Genomic DNA, 20668 nt, shown 5'->3' with positions numbered 1-20668 from the left:
TCCCGAAATGTACATTTATATTTGGCACAATACTGCTGGAATTTAAGCTGGAGGCCATTAAGAAATTACAATGATAAAGAAGAAGCTTTATCTGGTCTGCTAAAGGGGTGAGGATAGCGTGAAGGAATACCCTCCGGAGGAAAGAACATGGAGGGACAGCTTGTCCAGACTTTCTCACGTATTGTAGGGGGTTCCAGCTCAAGAATTTTGGATCTATCCTTTTGGACAGTTCTGTTTTTTACTCCTCTCTTTAAGACCATGATGAGGGAAAAAGGTTAGGCTAAAGACCTTTGGGGCTGCCTGTAAAATATGGTATCAGACCAGACAGACCCTCGGGATACCCTATTAAAGTGTCTATGCTCCAGTTTGGAATTCCCCAATAGCTCCATTATGCCTTTTAGATAAGCAGGCAATGCCTCTACTTGAAGCGGGAATATACAAATGGGGAAAGATTCTGAAGGGAAATTCACTGACTTCTTGGGAGTCTCTAGCAAGCATCACATTTGGCAAGCAGAGTATGAGATTTGGGGAAAGATGAGGAGGAAAACTTGAGTGTGAAGAGAAATTACAAATAAGACTCCCCCAGGGAAAAAAGTAGGCAAGTCATTTTGGATGTTGATGAATTCTGGGTAAGAGGCCTATTTATTGCTGGCGGAACTCTGGAAAAGGGACCTGCAGACCATGGTTGTGGAAAATCCATGGCCAGTATCAATGTCTTTTCTTTAGTCGATCATAAACCCTGTGCCTTCAGGAAAAATCAATTGTTACCAGTGCATAGGGCTTACTGGACAACACGGAAGAGGCTGTCAAAGTTAGGTGGCCAGGAGGTTAACAAGTGCACTAAGTGTGCCGAGGAGAAGGTAGATGCATACAGATGTTCTGTCAGTGCCCTCTAATAGAGATTGTTTGGCAAGAAGAAGGTAAGGTTACTGATTACAGTAGTACTAGGCCAAGAAATCAAGGCAAACCTGGCAATGGTGATATTTGGGGTGGTAAATGGTGGTTCCCCAATCTCTGAAACTACTTACAAAACAAAGGTTCCTGCTTGTTGTACTGAGTCTGTTGGCACAGAGGGAGAGCTTTTTAAAGTGGGTACTTTCCATACCCCTAATAAAGAGGGAATTACTACTATTTGTTCAGGGGGTGAACTCCTTAGATCACAGGAGTTCCTCTGTCAAAAGTGTTAATGTCGCTGTTCCCTGAGCAAAGCCACAGCTACCCTCTTATGGCTTAAAAGCATTTTACAAAGGTGTGCGGTCCACTGCATGGTATGCAATATACGTATACCTAGGTAGTCGAACACAGTGACCCTTTCCAGAGGCACGGAGTTCAATATAGGTGGGCTAGCAAGTTTTTTCGGGGGATTCATCACCAAGTACTTTGTTTTTTCTGTGTTAAATATTAAACCCCGCTGCAAGCAAAAAGCCTGAAAGTTGTTAAGAATCTTTTGGAGGCCCATAGGGGACTTGGATATTAAGAGCGTGTCATCCGCAAATAGGAGGGTAGGAATTCACTCGCCCGCCAGAGATGGTTCTTCTGAAGGATCTTTTAACAGATGCTCAACCACACCATTCACGTATAATGAAAAAAGGGTGGGAGCGAGAACACATCCCTGGCGGACCCCTCTCTCTACCGGGAATCTGTTGGTTTTCTCGCCCTCTGTGCCCAATCTTATTTGGGCAAAATTCCCTTCGTGGAGCCTCACCAATATTGACAATATGTAGCGTGGCATCCCCAGATCCGAAACCACCCTCCAAAGAGTGTCCCTGGGCACAAGGTCAAAGGCCGTCTTTAGGTCGATAAACGCGAGATAAAGACTGCCTTTGCCTATAACCACCACCTTCCAATAAATTAGCATTAATCTGAACGCCTGCTCGATTGTGCCTGTGCCAACCCTGAACCCTGCTTGGTAGTCACAGAGAATATTGTTTTCATTAATCCATTGCAATATTCTCTCCAACAACACCTGCCCTACCACCTTCTGGGTTGAATCTAACAGGCTTATGGGCCGATAGTTAGAAGGATTGTCTCTCGGGCCCTTTTTAAAAATGGGCACAACTTCAGCCCCTTTCCAGGACTCAGGGATGGCGGCACCTCTATCAATTGCAGTCAGCAAGGAGTGAATTAACTTTCCCCATTTTGGTCTATCCGAGCGAAGAAGGTCCCCAGGGATGCCATCTGGGCCAGCTGCTTTTTGGGGCATGATTGTACTAATAGCATACTCCACTTCCTTAGTTGTAAAGGGGAAATCATTAGGGTCACCTTGCAGAGAACAAAAGCTAGATGTGGACGAAGAGCTAGTCTCATGTTGGCAGGTGTACAATTTTGAGAAGTGGTCAAACCAGACTTGGCTAGTGATGTTACATGTAATGAGGTCGCTATCTGGTCTATTTCTAGCTCTTAATGTGTCCCAGAAGCGTCTAGCATCCTTACTGGAACTAGCCTCTTTTAAAGTTTGCCAGTATTGATCTTCCCACTCCTTTTTTGCGTGTGTTATGGCCTGCTTATACTCTTTTCTGGCACTCTGTATCTTATCCTGTAGCTTCCCTTTTATAGCCTTAATCAAAGCTAGCTTTTTGTGTCTGCAAGTGGGAGTGAACCAATCGTGGGTGCCCTTCGGCTTCTTGGGGCCTAACATCTTCCCCCCCATGTTTGTTTCAGAAATAGTTTCCCTACGTTTTCGATGGTGTCCTGAAAGACAATTGTGGCCCTGTCAGGGAGCGGGTAAGCTAGGATGGTATCTAGCTCCCCTTGTAGAGTTGTTAATGCTGTATCTATGGCCTCTAACTTTGCTTGGTCCAGGGCTACTTTGCACCACTTGAGGCGTCTCCCACAGTTTGATGGATAAAGTTTGGGGGCAAACTCCGAATTACTTGGTATTGCCTCCTTTGTTTTACCTGGCCATAAGCTCTTAAGAGTTAAGGAAAGTGGATTGTGGTCACTATCTACAGTGGGCAACACAGCCATATCCTGAACAAACTTCCAGAGGAAAAAATCAAGGAGGATGTAATCAATCCTTAACGTGTTGTTCACCCTGTTGAATGTATCAGCGCCAATGGAGTCCGAGTCAGTTCGGCCAATAGTAGCTCTTAACCCAAATTCCATGGTCAGTGCGTTCAACTGGATCACCCTTTGGGACCATTTTTTTATTGGGCGGATAGTTAACAGTGGTATGCCCCTCCTTAAGTCATTCTCACCTAGGCCCAAAATGTCCTCCGTCGCAAGAGGCTCGTACGTGCAGTTGAAGTCTCCAGCGACCAGGACTTGCATGCCATCATTACAGTGTCTAAGCTCATTTTCAAGGATGGCTACAGTTGGGGATAGAGAGCCATTTTTTGAACCTCTGGCATAGATGGTGAATAGCTCAATAGTTCGTCCCCTGGTGGGTCCCCTCAGTGAGTTTCTAAGAATATCCACAGAGTTAGACTGCTTATGCGTAATGTAGCAGCCCAAGGAGATGCTTACCCAGATAAGGAGCCCCGCCGAAGGGCGGCCCTTCCCGGTAACTGGAGATACTGCAGGTACAAAGTAGGTAACATAGCCAGGTCTGTGGGTGGGTTCCAGAATCCAGGTCTCCTGGAAAATGCTAATCTTGTGTGCCTCCACCAAGATGTTCCAGTCTGATAAACCTAGTTTCCTACGAATACCTGCAATATTCCAGATAATAATCTTGAATGTTTCAACGGGATCTGATACTTGTAATCTGGGGGAGCTAGTGCCCATTCCAACTGGCTGAGTGGCTGATGAGGACCCAGTGGGTAAACCCAAAACCAAGGCATCTTCTAGATCACTTGAGTGTGCTGCTTGGGTCAGAGGAACTATCGTAAGATTCTCTGCTAGGTTGGAAGGAGAGGAATCGATGTGTCAGTATCCTGAACCCAGGCCATAATATTCACGACTGTTACCAAAATTTAAGGTGGGATGGATAAAATAATCATCAGAAAGCCTTCCCCAGGAATGGTACCCACCGTTCTGGTATGGAGTCTGGGGTACTTGTTGCGGGTAGAAGTGTTCCAAGCCAAATGTTCTTATTCCACTAATGCCAGGCTCGTTGTATTGGTTACAAATAAAGTGTACGGCGCGCGTATCCCGAAAATTAACTATGATACAATCGCCTGGGACATCCTTGGCTCCTATCCCCACCCAACCAACTCTTCTAGCAAACAGGATCTTGCCATCCAATTGGCTCGGTAGAGGCCTGTTGTTATTTAGCCAGTGTGTAGGTTTTTTTTTTAGTTCAGAATATGATTCTTTTTTTCCAGAGAATAACTGAGGAACTCCTACCACGACAACTACATAGGGCATACTTGCAGGAGGCAAGTCAATACTTGGTTGTTCACTAGCTGTTTCGCCCAATTTATTTACTGAGTTTGTTCTCTCGTTTGCTACTTTGTTAGTGAAATTTGGGGTTGGGAACATTCCCTGTCTCCATGTCCCTTATCCCTTTTTGTTGTCAGATGCTTGCTTGTTTTGCTCCCCTTTTTAGAGGCTGATACTGGGAGATTTTTAGTACCCGTTAGCCCTAGATGACTTTTTTGTTTTGGGGAAGCAGTATTGTGTGCCTGCGGCGGATCATGCGGCTTCTGCTCAGTAAGGTTATTTTGAGTGCAACTTAACAAGTGCCTTTACCGAAAAGAAGTTATCAAGGGTCCTTTGTTCAAAGCTATCTAGCCTTTTTGAAAGTACATTTACCCTCTCAAGAACTGGCAAGATTAAAGACTTCATGATCTGTTCAATGTGCACAATAAGAGGAGTATTTATAGGAGGATTTGGTGAACTTACTGGATTTGAGCGTTCACCGAGTGGCGGGGCTATGTAAGAATTAGAAGTTCCGCTGTTGGTTTGTACAGAGGATTTCCCCAGTAAGGCCTCCAATCTTTGCAGAAAGAGTTCGGCACTCGGCAGGTATTGGTCTTCCCGTTTCATCTAATGTAGGTACAGGGTCAGATACATGGCTACTATTAATTGTGTCCTGTTGAGTTTTATTTTTTCCAACCCTAGTCAGTTTCTTTGGCCTATTAACTCCCATTGGGCTTTCGAGCAAGAGACTTCTCTCTAGAAGCAAGATCGGACCTAAGCCTGGCTATCTGGCCTCTAGTGGTTACACGCGGGCTATTTACATTTTGATCTTCCTCAGAAAATGAAATCGGAATTATTGACCTATCACTGGTCTCGCTGTTTTTAGAATCATCTGGCTGGGACAAAGGGGTGGTCGGAGTCTGAGACAGCCTATCATATAGGGATAGGGGTGGTGTTGCACAAGGTTCATTGCTTATCGTAGGAGATAAGACTAATGCAGGCGTAGCTTGGTGGATGCCTGGAAGAGAGAAAAAAGAGGGTGCTAGGATAGAATCTTGGGAAATGGTAGTAAACATTGATACATTAGGGGGAGGCAAAGGAGGAAGAGAACCCGCAGGCAATGACATACGATGTTCTGTACTTTCTATTACATTAACTACTACACCAATTGTCCTTTGTAGCATGCGATCTATCGCCGTCAAGCTAGGAAGCTGAGGATTAGCGGCTATTTTTTGCTTCGGTGCGGGGACAGATCTTTGGGTGTTATGTCTTCCCATCCTTGGGGACTCAAATTACAAGTTGGGATCTAACTACTGAGTATGGATATAGCACCTGCCAAAACCCTAAATATAGGAGGTGAAAAATAATTTGACAAACCAATATATAACTCTACAAGCATGAGCTTCTTCCAGCTAATAATGTTTGTACACCTTCGGGCCTTAATCAATTGTCACTCACAATTATACAGGTAGAACATAGCAGAAACATGAGGCTACCTGTAAATGTCCTTTGGCATTGGGGAAAAAGACCAAGAGGGGTGGCCCAGCCCAGCCTCCCCTGGCCACTAATGGCCACAAACGGTCCTGCCCTTGTCCCGGGCTTAGCCCGGCGCCGCCCGTGCGCGTCCCGCGGCGCGTTGGTAGGGCCAAGTTCTTAAGCGCCTCTGGGCGCGGAAATGCGGCGGGTGGGCGTGTCTTGTGGGGATTGTGGTCCCCCTGCACTGCGGCCACTAAGTTGGTGGTTTGCAGCAGCGGGGGGGACTGACAGCAAAGAGCGCCCTCGTAGCACCAGGAGTGGTCAGTAAGGCAAGGGTCCTCACGGGCAACAAAAGGAACAAGGTCACACACCACAGTATGGTATTTAATTAATCAATATATAGTTGTTAATGTTCATTATTTGATATGTACTTTGGGTAATTGTTTAATTTTTTGTCTGTTGTTTTTACTTTTAAAGGAGTGGTATGAAATACATTTTATTTACGTTAATTATTATTTGTTAATAGAAATAGTCTTTAATTTATAAATACGTTTTAATTGTGTTTCATTATTTTAGAGTTTAATTTAGGTTTGTGGTGTGGATATCCCAGTGTTAAAGTGTGTGTATTCAATTAATCTTTATTTAAATTGATTATTAATTATGTTAATTTTGGTGGAAAATGAATTAAAAATGTTGAAGTGTTTTGTTATTGGTCCAGTGTTATAGGGTAGGAAATACAATAAATACATCTATGTATTAATTAATTTATTTGTTTGTAAATATTTTCTAGTTTATAAATGTATTTATTATTATATATCATATAATATTTGTGAATCCAAAATTCCTTACAATGATGCAAACTCGGAGTTACAGATATGCCCAGTAGCCGTATTTAATGTTGCTCATTACGTGTTTCGACCGTAGACTTGTTAACACGACCAGCACAAACATTCACATGAAAATAAATAAAGTACATTGATATGTATGGGAATCGATGAAGGACTACATTCTGAGTAATACAGTAGACATTTTGCGAGCAACATTAGACTTTCTTTAGCCACTAGCAGGATCTCACTAAGATGGTATTAGCGAACTGCTTGGTAAACATTTAAATAGGCAGTAAGAAAGTCATATCAATGTAATAATTGATGTGTTACCAATAATGCAGAACGAGAGTCTAAGGCTATATTGTGGCCAAAATGTGGTAACCGGCACTATGTCAAGAGTGGATGATGGAAATAATAATCATACTATTTTGCTCCACTAATGTTGAAATATGTTCTAAAATAATTAAAAATACAGAATATGAGAGGTATACAATTTGAAACAAGTGATAACATAGGTATATGCATAACACATTGCCAATGAAGTATATGCTTCAGATTGCACATTACAAAATGTCTGCTGTATTATTCTAAATGTAGTCCTTCATTTATTTTCATGTGAATGTTTGTGCTGTTCGTGTGAACAAGTCTACGGATGAAACGCGTAACGAGCATCATTAAATACGGCTACTGGGCATACCTGTGACTCCGAGTGTGCATCGTTGTAAGGAATTTTGGATTCATAAAAAATGCCGGTTCTCGTGCATAACCGGCGCCATGCACCAACTGGCAAAGGGCGCAGTCTTTACATGACCCGACTGGGATAAGGAATCATATATTATTTGTAGGTTTTTATACGTAATTAGTACTATACATTTTTTTAAATGTAGTTCATATATTTGATTTTCATTTCTAAATATTGTTTATTTATTTTTCTGATTTGTTTTGTTTTAAATTTTTTTTATTGTTTGAGTGTGAATAGTAACACTTTCCCTACTGTTGCACTCACTGGAGTGGCAATAGTAATTTTTACACCTCTGCTATCCAACACTTTCCCTACTGTTGAACTCACTGGAGTGGGAGTAGTAATTTGTACCCCTCCGCTATCCAACACTTTCCCTACTGTTGCACTCACTGGAGTGGGAGTAGTACATTTTTACCCGTCCGCTATCTAACACTTTGCCTACTGTTGCATTCACTGGAGTGGGAACACAAAATGTTATCCCTCCGCTATCCAACAGTTTTTCTACTGTTGCATTCAGTGGAGTGGGAATAGTAATTGTTACCCCTCCGCTATCAAACACTTTACCTTCTGTTACACTTATTGGAGTGGGAATCATAATTTTTACCCTTCCGATATCCAACACTTTCCTTACTGTTGCTTTCACTGGAGTGGTAGTAGTACATCTTTACCCCTTCGCTATCCAACACTTTACCTTCTGTTGCACTTATTGGAGTGGGAATCGTAATGTTTACCCTCCGATATCCAACACTTTCCTTACTGTTGCACTCACTGGAGTGGTAGTAGTACATCTTTACCCCTCCACTATCCATCTCTTTCCCTTCTGTTGCACTTATTGGAGTGGGAATAGTAATTCTTACCCCTCCACTATCCAACATTGTCCCTACTCTTGCACTCACTGGAGTCGAGATAGTAGTTTTTACACCTCCGCTATCCAACACTTTCTCTACTGTTGCACTCACTGGACTGGGAATAGTAATTTCTACCGCTTCGCTATCCAACATTTTCCCTACTGTTGCACTCACTGGAGAGGGAATGGTAATTTTTACCTCTCCGCTATCCAACAATTTTCCTACTGTTGCACTTTTTGGGGTGGAAATAGTAATTTCTACCCTTCCGCCATCCAACACTTTCCCTACTGTTGCACTCTTTGGAGTGGAAATTGTAATTTTCCCCCTCCACTATCCCACACTTTCCTTACTGTTGCTATCACTGGAGTGCGAATAGTAATTTTTACCCCTCCACTATCCAACACTTTCCCTACTGTTGCACTGTTTGGAGTTGAAATAGTAATTTTTACCCTTCCACTATCCAACACTTTCCCTACTGTTGCACTCTTTGGAGTTGGAATAGTAATGTGTGCTCCGCTGCTATCCAACACTTTCCCTACTGTTGCATTCTTTGGAGTGTGAATAGTCATTTTTACCTCTTTGCTATCCAACACTGTGACTACTGTTGCTTCCACTGAAGTTTTTTTTGTATTCTATACTTTTTTTCCGATATTTTTAACATCAATGTTTTTTTCATCGATATTCTATCAATTAACCTCCAGGGGGTCAATTGCTAAAGGGCTTACTTGGTCCGAAGTTTGAGGGGTCATGGTACGGAGGCCCCTCAACACCAGAGATAAGTACACCTACTGATAGAATTGAGACCCAGTAACTTCTGATTGCCATGAGACAACAAAAACAGTATTCTCTACATTGTTGCCAGAGGTAACCGATTTCTAGAATCCAGTTCTAGACCACAATAATAACCTTGAATAATTGTAGTTTTTTCACACATTCCCTACACATTAAGAGCAAATATCAGAGTAGAAGACTGGTTCAGAAACAGGGTGGAGAGAACTTGTATTGAAACACGGGTAGTGTCCTGAATTTGTTCTCATTGGTTGAGATAGTTGCCATGATTGAAGATCTAATTTACTACATTGGGTCTATGGGTGCCTGATTCAGGGTGGGGTTGAGAAAAACTCTCAATTTCAAAAAGGATGACCATAGGCAATATTTTTGTTTTAACCTACATATTACACACACTACACATTTGCATGAATAATATTCTTCTTTATAGGAAATGGGGCTGTGAAAGTTATCTCTATCACAATTAGCTAGAGAGAGTGGAACTTACTGCCTCAAGAGGCCCTTAAGGTTTGTCACCCATATGGTGAGAAAGGCCCTCAGAAATCTTCCCACAGGGTTTGTATAGTTAAGAGTATAATATCCCCAGCTCCCCAAACATTAGATATTGGTGAGAGAGCTGTCCCAGTGATCCTAATTTCTGTGGGAGCCTCAAGGGGTTGGCTCCTTGATGTAAAGAGTGCCCTTTTGTGGTGGGGAGTAAGGGTAGTTGTTAGAAACCCCCCTTTGATATACCAGGCTGTCCAACTGTGCTTGTTTGCTCTGTGAAAATCGTGCACAGTTTTTGCCATTCATCAAACTTAAATTAATCCACACTTTTATTAAACGGAGGTATTTCTTGTAGAGCTGGGGAATCAACAGAAAATTGGGGAGAGTGAAAATATCTGAGTGTAAATTCAGGTATATGAACAGCAGTAGGTTAAAAAGTGGGATTTAAATTGACAAATTATTTTTCTCCCTATCAACCAGACTCAATGTGATTTAGGCCAATGCTCGGTGTCTGATACTACAGTGAGATGATCAATTGAGGTTGTTTAAGTAGCCATACCACAAACAGTAGAGAAGTTCAGTACTAAACAACTAGACATAGGCCCATTTCTTGTAGTAGCATTAATAGAAATGAATAAAGAGGGGCATATTTATCAAATTTGTACACAACACAATGCAGCAAAACACATCGCTGCGCTAGACTGCTTGAAATGGAGTGGGCAGGAATGCACCATATTTTATGTTATATGGGGCATCCCTGCTCGCTGTCTGCGCTGGCGAGCAATGTGTTGCCTAGCACCAACACAGGCCTCCTTTCACCATGGTGCAAGGGTGCTTGGCATTTAAAGCAGGATGTCTCGTTCTGCGCAAAAACAATGTCCTATTTCTATGTGTGCCACAGAAAGAGTGAAAATGTAGGTGAAATTACCGTATCTCTCCTCATTATGCCTCTCCAGGAGAGACACAGCATTGTGACTCATTCCCACGGCTACCACTAATGTTAGATCAGGGAATGGACCAAAATACATTAGTGGATGTGTGGGCACATCTATACTCTGCCCATGTAAAGCAGTGGTTAATTTGTTAAAAAATGAATGCCACAGCTCTCGTCAGGACGCAGTTTGCACCAGCACATTTCTCCTATTTGCGCCGCCTAAAACAGAACAAACTACTAACCATGAAAGTGGGGAGAGAATGTGGTGTAAATGCCAAAGCTTCCAACTTTAGGGCTGGGGAACAATGTTTGAGTCTCGGCGCTAGCTCAATATCTTGTGATTTTGGGCAAATCACTTAATCTCCCCATGCCTACCATAAATGAATGTGTCCTTAGCTTGTGCTTGTGAAAAGCCTCACTGTTGATGATTAAGTGCTGGTGCTGAGCACCGGAAACCTCATGCTCAAATTAAGTACTGATGTAACACCTCCATGGGGTAGACTTGCACTGCCTTGCGTTACTCCACCATTACCAAGCCAGGTAGGGCCATGCAAGGGGGCCTTGCTTTGCTTGGTAAAGCTCATTTAAGGTTTTGTGTCTCCTTTGCATGGCACAAGGGTGACGCAAACCCACTATAAATTTGGGACCAAATCTATTATCTGTTGTGTGTAACTGATTAAATATTTTTTTTTAACAATGATGGGCGAAACATGACATTGTTTTATATTTCAAGTGAGCCTGTCCTAAAGGTATGCATAGTCCATTGAATGAACTACTTTGTAGAATAGAGAAATCAGTCAGATAAAAACATATGAATCAAGTAGAAAACAAATATGAAATGCATCTCCAATAAAACAGGGATTTACCTATCTTTTCCCTATCAATGTTACAGAGTATTTGTTAGACCTGGCAACTTTAGGTGTGCTTCCCCTGTCTTTTTGCTTTCTGGCCTCCTGGTTTTGACTCTGGTAAGTGTCTCTGCGCACTTTCTCACTGCTGTACAGTGTTAAAGTGCAAGTGCTCCTTTTGTAAATTGTATTAAGGATTGGTATTTCCTTGATTAGCATATTTGATTTACTTGTAAGTCCCTAGTAAAGGGGCACTGAGACTGCCAGGGCCTGTAAATCAAATGCTGCTAGTGGGCCTGCAGCACTGATTGTGCCACCGACACAAGCAGCCTTTCAAAGGGTGCTCAGACCTGCCACTGCAGTGCCTGCATAAAGTTGTTTACTGCCATGTCGACTTGGCAAGTGCATCCACTTGCCAAGCTGTAACATTCTCTTTTATTACATGTGAGTCGCCCCTAAGGTAGGCCCAAGATACCCCTATGGGCAGGGTTCAGTGTATGTGAAAGTAAGGACATGTCCTAGTGAGTGTGACATGTCCTGATAGTAACGTATAGTGTACTTTGTTTTTCACTGTTGAAAGGCTATCTGTCCTATAGGATAGAATGGGGAATACACTGTAACATTTTACAAGTATATCTTCCCATTGGGACAAGATAGAGAAATGGAGTTTATCATGCCTGAATTCAGACTGTAGAAATGCATCTTTTAGTAAAGATGATTTTTATGTTCTGTGTTTAAAAATACTACCTTTAGAAAGTAGGTATTTTCTTGCTTAGCCAACCTGTGTGCCTTTGCTGGGTTGTGGATTGACTGTCTGTCTTTAAAGTGACGGGGCTGGGGATGTGTATTCTCTTCAGACAGCCACTGGGGGGGTTGTGGTGTGTCCTGCCCTCCCTGGATGAGTCAGGGCTGGGCTGAATAGACCTGGGCCACATTTAGAGTAGTGAGAGGAGATTTACTTGCACCTGAATGGGTCTGGTCTGCCTTGAACAATGCTGTCACCACCTCCTGCTGGGAAGCTGGGCCAGAGAGGATCAAACTGGTTTGGACTGAGAACAAACACTCTCTGACCAGGCGAACAAAGAGAATGCAGTATAAATATTGGTGCCCAGACCCCAGAACTTTAGAACTCACTAGAATCAAGGAACCTGGCAAGAAGTAGAGGTGAAATAACTGCTAGGAGGCGTATTGCCCTGTTGCTGTGTTGTTGCTTGGTTGGGTTGGCCTGCAGTTGCTGCCTCTGCCTTGGGCAGTGAAAGGACTGGACTGAACTTTCTTAACTTGTCACTGAGTATTTGCAAGGGCTTAAAATAGAGCTTGCTTCCTGTTCACCAAGACTCAGGGACATCGAAGACTTCACTTACCTCTGGATACCGCCTCTGTAACTGTGTGTTTCAGTTGCAACAAAGGGGGAAAGCAGCTGACACCTTCACCAAGACTGCTGTGGGCTCTGTGTCCTGAAGGTACTGCACACATCTCGCACCCCAACACTGGTCTCATCAATTACGACAACTACTGATGATGACAATCACCGCTACCACCGAGCCACTGCTTGCACCGCAACCTGTGGGCACCGCCTTTCTTCACTCTGGTCTCACTGCCGAGTTTGCTGCCCACTGACAGTGGCACCTGTGACCACAACATGGCTTGAGGGCACTGCTTGTAAGTTACACGACGCATCACCCCATTCTAAACCGCCGTCTGGATGGACCAACAGCAGCTCCCATCAACCGAGACTGTTGCTTGCACTGTGAACTTTCAGCAGCGCCACGAGCACTGCCTCAATCTGCACTGCAGCACTAGTCTCACTGAAGCCACTGGATGACTGTCACCACTGCCTGCACCACAACTTGAATGCACCACATGCTGCACCGCTACGCTTCAAATCGCATCCACGACAGTTGCTACGACGCGTCGTCCAGAACCAAAGGTACTGTTTACAAGTTTGCTGACACTAACACTGGTCCGCACCAACACGGTCAGCTGGAACTGTTCGATTCTGTTGTTTTCAGCACTGCAGTAGCCCCTGATGGAGCTAATGGCTTCAAGGAATACCTTTTTAAGTCATACTTGCTAAGTGCCTATTTTTATTACTGTATGTTGGTCTTTTATAGTTTTGGTCTTGTTTGCACAGATATATATTGATTATTTTTCTAAAACGGATGTGGTTTCATTGTATAGTGTTTTCACTGTATTACTGTTGGTAATGTGCAAATGCTTTACACACTGCCTCTGAGAAAAGCCTGACTGCTCATGCCAAACTACCAATGGGGTGGGCAACAGTTATTTTAGGACTCTATCACTTTTATCCTGACTAGAAGGAAGGGCCCATATTTGGACAAAGGTGCAAACCATTGCCAAATCAGAGGCCCTAATTTCTAACATTGCATGTCAGCGGTGAGGACTTGCGTTTGTACTTCACCTACAGTGATTTGTGTACACTATTACCATATCGCAGACCACTATGTACCACATACTGATTCTTTTTGGCATATTTTTGAGCTTGCCCTTTTTTGAGAACTTGAAGTTGATAATGCATCATGCCTGAATAAATAGCATCATCCGTTGCATCCGTGGCACAGGCCTTTAAAGAGGAGAGGTTAGAAACCTACAACATGAAGGAGTTGAAGGCTATCTGCAAGAACCTCAAAGTCCATATCAGGGGCCTCCCCAGAAAGGAGGCGCTACAAAAGGCTCTCAGGCTCTGGGTTGCAGCCAGACATGCCAGTGGACAGTCTTTAGACCTCAGTGTGGAGGTGGAGGAGCTTATTCCGACATTGAATGTGCTTTTGGGAGGGGCCAAGCTGTAGTGGCTTGTCCCCAGAGGAGCTGAGGGAAAGGTGGGAGGCAAGGACGTTTGAACTGGAAAAACTCCAGCTGGAGAATGGGAAGGAATTTTTTATCCTCAATCGCCTCAGACCACAGTCGACATTAGGTGGGCTGTCAATACTATCTCTCAGTTTCAAGGAGTCGTAGGCAATCGAGTTGGAGACCAGGGACAGTGCCCGCCTATTGGTACGCCATAACCCTCCAAAATACCGCTGACTCCTTGGTAAAGGGGAAAGGATCTCACTCTTTTTAGGTGGATTATGACCAAAGACTGTTGGTACGAGCCTGCAACCAATGGAAACTGGGTGAAAAGAGCAAGGCCCGACCTAGCCTGAGAGTTTCCAGAGAGGCATAATCAAAGGATCCAAAAGATAATTTGATAATTTTAAAATTTTAAAACAATTTTAAAACCCTAGACTCCACCCGCCCCAAATCAAATCAAATCAAACCAGCCCCAAACAGGGGACTACAACGGAGATGTCCGGCTGACGTGACCACGCACGTTGCCGTTGTGCTTCTTGTTCCACTCGGCCCGCCCACAATGGTGACTGGCGTTGCTGCCGTTACGGAGCTCCTCGCTGCACGGCTTTATATATATTCTACCCCCCCTCTGGCGCTAAGCATCTGTTATATTCACTTCGCCGCCGAGGATATGGAGGGCGTGTGATTCAAAATTAAGTCCGTGCTGCAGACTCTTGAAGCGCATCGCGGTGGACGCCGTCCATTGCCCTAAAAACACCCGGGTGCTGCTGCAGACACGCTATTTAGCGCGTCAGATTGGAGATTGTTTGTTTTTGTTTTGTTTTTCCATCGTTCTGTGGGCTGGAGGACTCAAGCGACTAGAGGGTCGCAACGTTAAACGCTGTGCCCGCCATTATTGCATCAGAGGCACCAGGTGTATATTTTAGCAGACAGCACAACGTGATGGAGCCAGGCAGAGCTGCGTGCTGGATTGAGAGATGGGCTGAATTGAGGTGAGCTCTCCGAAAAGCAAGAGACTATCTCCATAATTTACCTCTCCTCAGCACCCTTCTTTTTTTCGCCCTACTCTTACCTTCGTTCTACCTCACCTGATGCCTCCTAGGACCCCATCTAGAATGTTACCTGTGTCATCTGTATGGTGTTTGGTGGTTAGACGGTGCAGGTATTTCAGGCATCGCGGGAGAGGCTGCTGGCTGGCTGTGCAGGGAACGTGTCTCTGCAGTGAGCTTTTTGCTTTACAGGAACTATTTTTCCATTCTCTAACTCTGCCAGCAACAGTGCTCTACACGCATCTCCCTTTGGTCCTTGATTGCAAATTATGGCGGCTAGAGCTAGAGGCAAGCAGGGCAAATTTGATTCAGCAAGGGACTTGTTAAAATCACCACCTGCGACCATACCTCCAACCGCAGTCAATGGCGGTGAGAAAAAAGGTAGAAGAAAGGCCCAACAAATGAGCGCTCTGAAGCTTAAAGCCCTGGAAACAGCAGAGAAATATAGACAAAATAAGTACAGCGCTTTAAGCAAGCAGGTTGAGGAAACAGAGGAAGAGGACTCTGAGGAAGAGGAGGATGAAGACGAGGAAACACTATCGGAGCTTTCAGCCGAACTGAGTCTGTTGGTGGTTGGAGAAAAGGATAAGCGAAATGGGGGAGACAAAGTTGATAAGGCGGAAAAGGCGGAAAAGGCGGACAGTACGGTCAATGCCAACGCCAAAACTCCAGCCAATAGGCTTGACAGTCAATCAGGCTCAAAGCAGTATCTCCTCTTCTCAAAACCGCTGCTTCAGCAGGGCCAGTCTACAATCACACCTACGCGGGAAGAGAGAAGTCAAAAGTGCACAAATGGCACTGCGGAGCAAGTGGTTTCCAATGAAAATCCACTATCACTATTGGCGGGGTTAGTGTTAGGCTCAGAAGGAATGGCGACATGGGCAGTACCAAGCGCCAGCTTTCCCCTCCCTATAACCGTTACACAATCTATCCAAAACCAGGCTTCTCCGGCCCCTTGCTCAAATCTGTCCCAGACCTCACCTCGGACCCTTCCAGGCTCCGGTCTACAATCTCATCCACATTACAACCCTGTTACAACCGAAAAGACGGCCAATTCCACAACAAAAGCACCGCCTACGAATATCGATCTTTCACCATCTATCTTAGTCTTGGCAGTCCCAGGGCAAGGCACATGTCCACACGAGTCTCAAGAAGATGAAATTTCCATACCTTCTAACATCCCAAATGTGAACTCCGATGAGGGCATGCTTGCTACTATATTACATGAACTAAGGTACTTCAAAATCTCCCAAGCCCATGAAATACTGCAACTGCATAATAGGCTAACGAAAATGGAGGAGTGCTTTGGAAGTCTCCCTATGAGGATCTTGGAGGCTGAAACTCGCATCTCTAGCCTAGAGGATACCTTAACAACATTGCAGAAAGACCTCCAAGCATCGAATAGAGAGAAATCACAACTGGCGGATAAAATGCAGGACTTGGACAATTACAATAGGCGGTCTAATTTACGTCTAGTGGGCATTTCCGAGGGACTGGAAGATAGGGATGTGGTAAATTGGTCTGAGTCTTTCCTAAAGAAAGCTATACCTGACCTGCAAGGTGACTTAACAATCACAAGGGCACACAGAGTCCCTTCACACAAACACAACAATCAGAAATATCCCCGTACAATATTGCTTAATTTTTCAGATTATAGGGTAAAAGAAAGAATTCCTAATACTGCTTTTTCGAAGAGAACATTCAACGCGGACGGTGTGAACAACTTTCGGATCTTTTCGGATATGTCAGCTGCATCTGCCCACAGACGTAGGGACTTTGTGAAGATGATTGATACCTCTAAGGGTAAGGGGGCTCAAGCCATGATTGTGCAACAGTCTAAATTGAAGGTACTAGTAAAAGGGAGATTCTATATCTTCACAGAGTTACAAGAAGCCCAGTCTTTTCTTGAAGGACTTGCTGCATAATTAGAGTTATACGCCAGAACTTTAAATATTTTTTTTTTTTTTTAGTATTTTAGTAAGAAAGGGCGGATTCGCGGGCAGGGACAGGAAGCACACAAGGATGCAATAAAATGGCATCAAACAAGAAGAAAAAGACACAGAGAAGGACGGAAGTGGGACACGGGGGGTCACCTTCCACTCAAGGGGAGGTGGGGAGGGGGGTGAAGGGGGGTGTTGCAGGGGAAAAAAAGAGAGTTCATACACCAAGAAATTGTTTGGTCATAACACTGACACAGTTACGGCATGGAAAACATTAAGATTAATTTTGCAGTAGGAGTTTGTTATATGACTGTTTGCTATATGTTAATTATTTTTTTCTTTTCAGTATGTGAGGAGTTTAGTGGAGGTATCTTATTCACATCAGCTCTGACTGTAACTATACCCAAACTATGCTCAAGCCATGGTAGCGTGTCTTAAAGTAGAAAAGGCTGTAAAACCTGAGTTCTTTGCCAAACGCACTTTAATTGCTTACTTTGCACAATGGTCAGTTATACGAGGTTATACATTTTCTCTCTCTATTAGCAGTATTTCTATACTTTTGCTTGTTATGGCCCTGTATCTCAGGATTTTTATAACCAACAAGCATTTTCACTTCAAGTATTGGAGTTCAATGCCTGCTTTTTGCACTTGGAATATGAGAATTACGTAGTTTGCACAAAGGGCATCCAGAATTCTGTTTGCTTTAATTTTTCATCTGATTTGTGCACTTTGTACACAAGGGTGTTGTATTACTTGAATTACAGTCGTGTATCTTGCATTTTGCACTTTAATCTGCTGCTCCCCCTTAACTGCTTGCTGCTATCAAAGCACTGTTTTGCGTATTTGCACAAGTTTTTATATTCTAGGTATGTTTTGTCTTCTCATCTTAAATTGCGTAGTTTGCGCATAAGGGCCTCTTCTCTCCTAAATTATATACTTGTATATTTGAACTGTACATGCTGCTCTTTTTTGTCTGCCTGCTGCTATTGTAGTATCATTTTGTTTATTCGTCTATTTGCACAAGGAGAGATGTAAATCTTTTCCGAGTAAATTTTATATCTACTCTTCTTTTAAATATCTTAATCATTGAGCAACAAATAATATGTTGAAGTTTGTCTCCTTGAATGTAAATGGTTTGAATAGCGTACGTAAAAAAAATGCCATTGAGTGTTGGTTGAAAAGCCTCAGCCCGGATGTTATTTATTTACAAGAAACTCACTACAGAACCCAGGCTGAATTGGATAAAATCCTCAAGGGTTGGGTTGGTCATAAAATCTCTTCAGTAGCTGGGCTGGCCCAGAGAGGAGTATGTATACTAATAGGAAGACATGTAGGTTTTTCCCTGGAAGGGGCTCCTATAGACCCCAGTGGTAGATGGGCACTTGTGCATGGTAAATTAAATCATGCAAACATAATTTCCGCCACAATCTACGCACTAGTTATAGATGACCCTCTCCCAATCTTACAATTAAAACAAGCTTTAACGGGTCTGGCCGGGCAAATAATATGGGGGGGGATTTTAACTTTCTACAAAATCCTTTATTTGATTCCTCTAAAAAGATCGGCGCCAGAATAAACCTCACGTTTCTATTGCTATACAAAGCTGCAAATTAGATCTTGATGTTACCGATCATTGGCGACTCTGTAATCCCCTTAAACGTGAATATTCTTGTTACTCCGCAAAATACAATTCTGCATCAAGGTTAGATTTCTTTTTAACATCTTATGGATTGGAGACACATAAATATGTCCATCTACCGAATGCGTTTTCAGATCACGCAGCACTTTATATGGAGTTAAAATTAGGGAGACAAGAATCAGAGTCACCGAGAAGATGGTATTTTAATAAATCAAACCTCTTGGACCTACAATGATGTGCAGATATTGAGGAAGAGATTGAGCAGTTCTTTGCCCAGAATAAAGGCACAGCTCCACTAAACATAACCTGGGATGCATTTAAGGCCACTTTGCGGGGAATAATTACCTCTAAAGAAATACCAATGCAGAAGGCAAGAAGGGAGGTGAAAATTAAATTACAAACAAATCTCACGCAGGCAACCCAAGAACACTATAGGGAGAGATCCATACTTCCAGGGAAAAAGTTACCTGAAGCAAAGTGCAAATGAAGGATTTTTATTACGATCTAGGCGATACCAACAGTAACCTCTATGCCCAAAAGATATATGATGAGAGTGAATATACAGGAAAACTTCTGGCCTGGCAAGCGAAGGAAAACCAGGCCAGAAATAGGATAGAGCAATTAATTGACCCCGCCACTAACGTTCAAGTTAAGACCACTGCTTCCATTTGCGAGATCTTTTTAAAACATTATGAAGGAGTTTACCAAGCTACTGAAGGGGCTACATCCGAAACCATTGGGGAATTTTTAGAGTCACTCGAAATACCCAAATTAGATCTTGGTGATAAAAAATTGCTGCTTGAGGATTTTACAAAATTAGAATTAGACGAGGTTATTTGCTCTCTTCCCAACGGCAAAGCTAATGGTGACGATGTTCTCCCTGTTGAATTCTTTAAAAAATTTGAAGGTACTTTGCGTAAAGAATTCCTACTTTTAGCTAATTACTTATTACAAGGTGGACCTCCCCCGGACTCTTTCCACTCGGCAGTGGTGGTGAGCATTTTAAAACAAGGAAAGGATAAGGAAAATACAAATTCGTATAGGCCCATAAGTCTTTTAAATACAGACTACTAAATTTTTATGAAACTTTTAGCAAACTGGCTGAATAAAATAGTAGGGTCTTTTATAGGCCCTGATCAGTGTGGTTTTATAGCAGGTAGACATCTCCATACGAACACAACATTTTTATTGGAGGCACTGGATTATTTTAAGATAAATAAGGTGAAAGCACAAATTTGGCTTTTAGATGCTGAGAAGGCTTTCGACTTGGTGTCTTGGGATTGTCTTTTTGCTATTTTGCACAGGTTTGATTTTCCGATTGTTTTTATTTCCCTCTTAAAACAACTTGAACTCTAGGGCACAGATTATTATTAACAATATTAATATTGGGACATGTCAGGTTAGTAGAGGTACGCGTCAAGGATGTCCTTTGTCGCCAATTTTATTCGCTTTATTCATCGAACCGTTGGCGATTGCAATTAGGGACACAATGACTGATACTGTACCAGTAGACGGAATGACAAATATAAAATTGTATGCCGATGACATTCCCCTTTTTTTAGATTCAAAACCCTCAAGTCAAGTAAAAATTTTAAAAATCTTTTCTGACTTTCAAAAGCTAGGGGGTTAAAAGATAAATGTTAATAAAACGGAAATAATTTTGGATAACTGCACTGTAGACTCTTTATTGCCGGAATTCAGGCAGATTCACAATATACGCCCAAAGAGATATCTGGGAATATTTATCTCGGACAACTTGGAAGATCTGTATTCGTTAAAGTATATACCCTTGTTAAAAAAGGTTGGGTCTCAATTAGATCGCTGGAATTTATTGCCATTGTCTTTAATGGGGAGGACAGCTTTAATACGTATGTCTTTTCTACCTCTTTTTACCTTTCTTTTTAGTGCTGCCCCTTGTGTAATACAGCTTTCCTTTTTTTTAAAAGTTGATGCTGTGATCTCCTCCTTTCTCAGGGCAAA

The sequence above is a fragment of the Lissotriton helveticus genome, chromosome 6 (genome assembly GCF_964261635.1).
Source record: "Lissotriton helveticus chromosome 6, aLisHel1.1, whole genome shotgun sequence".
NCBI lineage: Eukaryota > Metazoa > Chordata > Amphibia > Caudata > Salamandridae > Lissotriton > Lissotriton helveticus.
Note: the sequence above shows the minus strand (reverse complement) of the source record.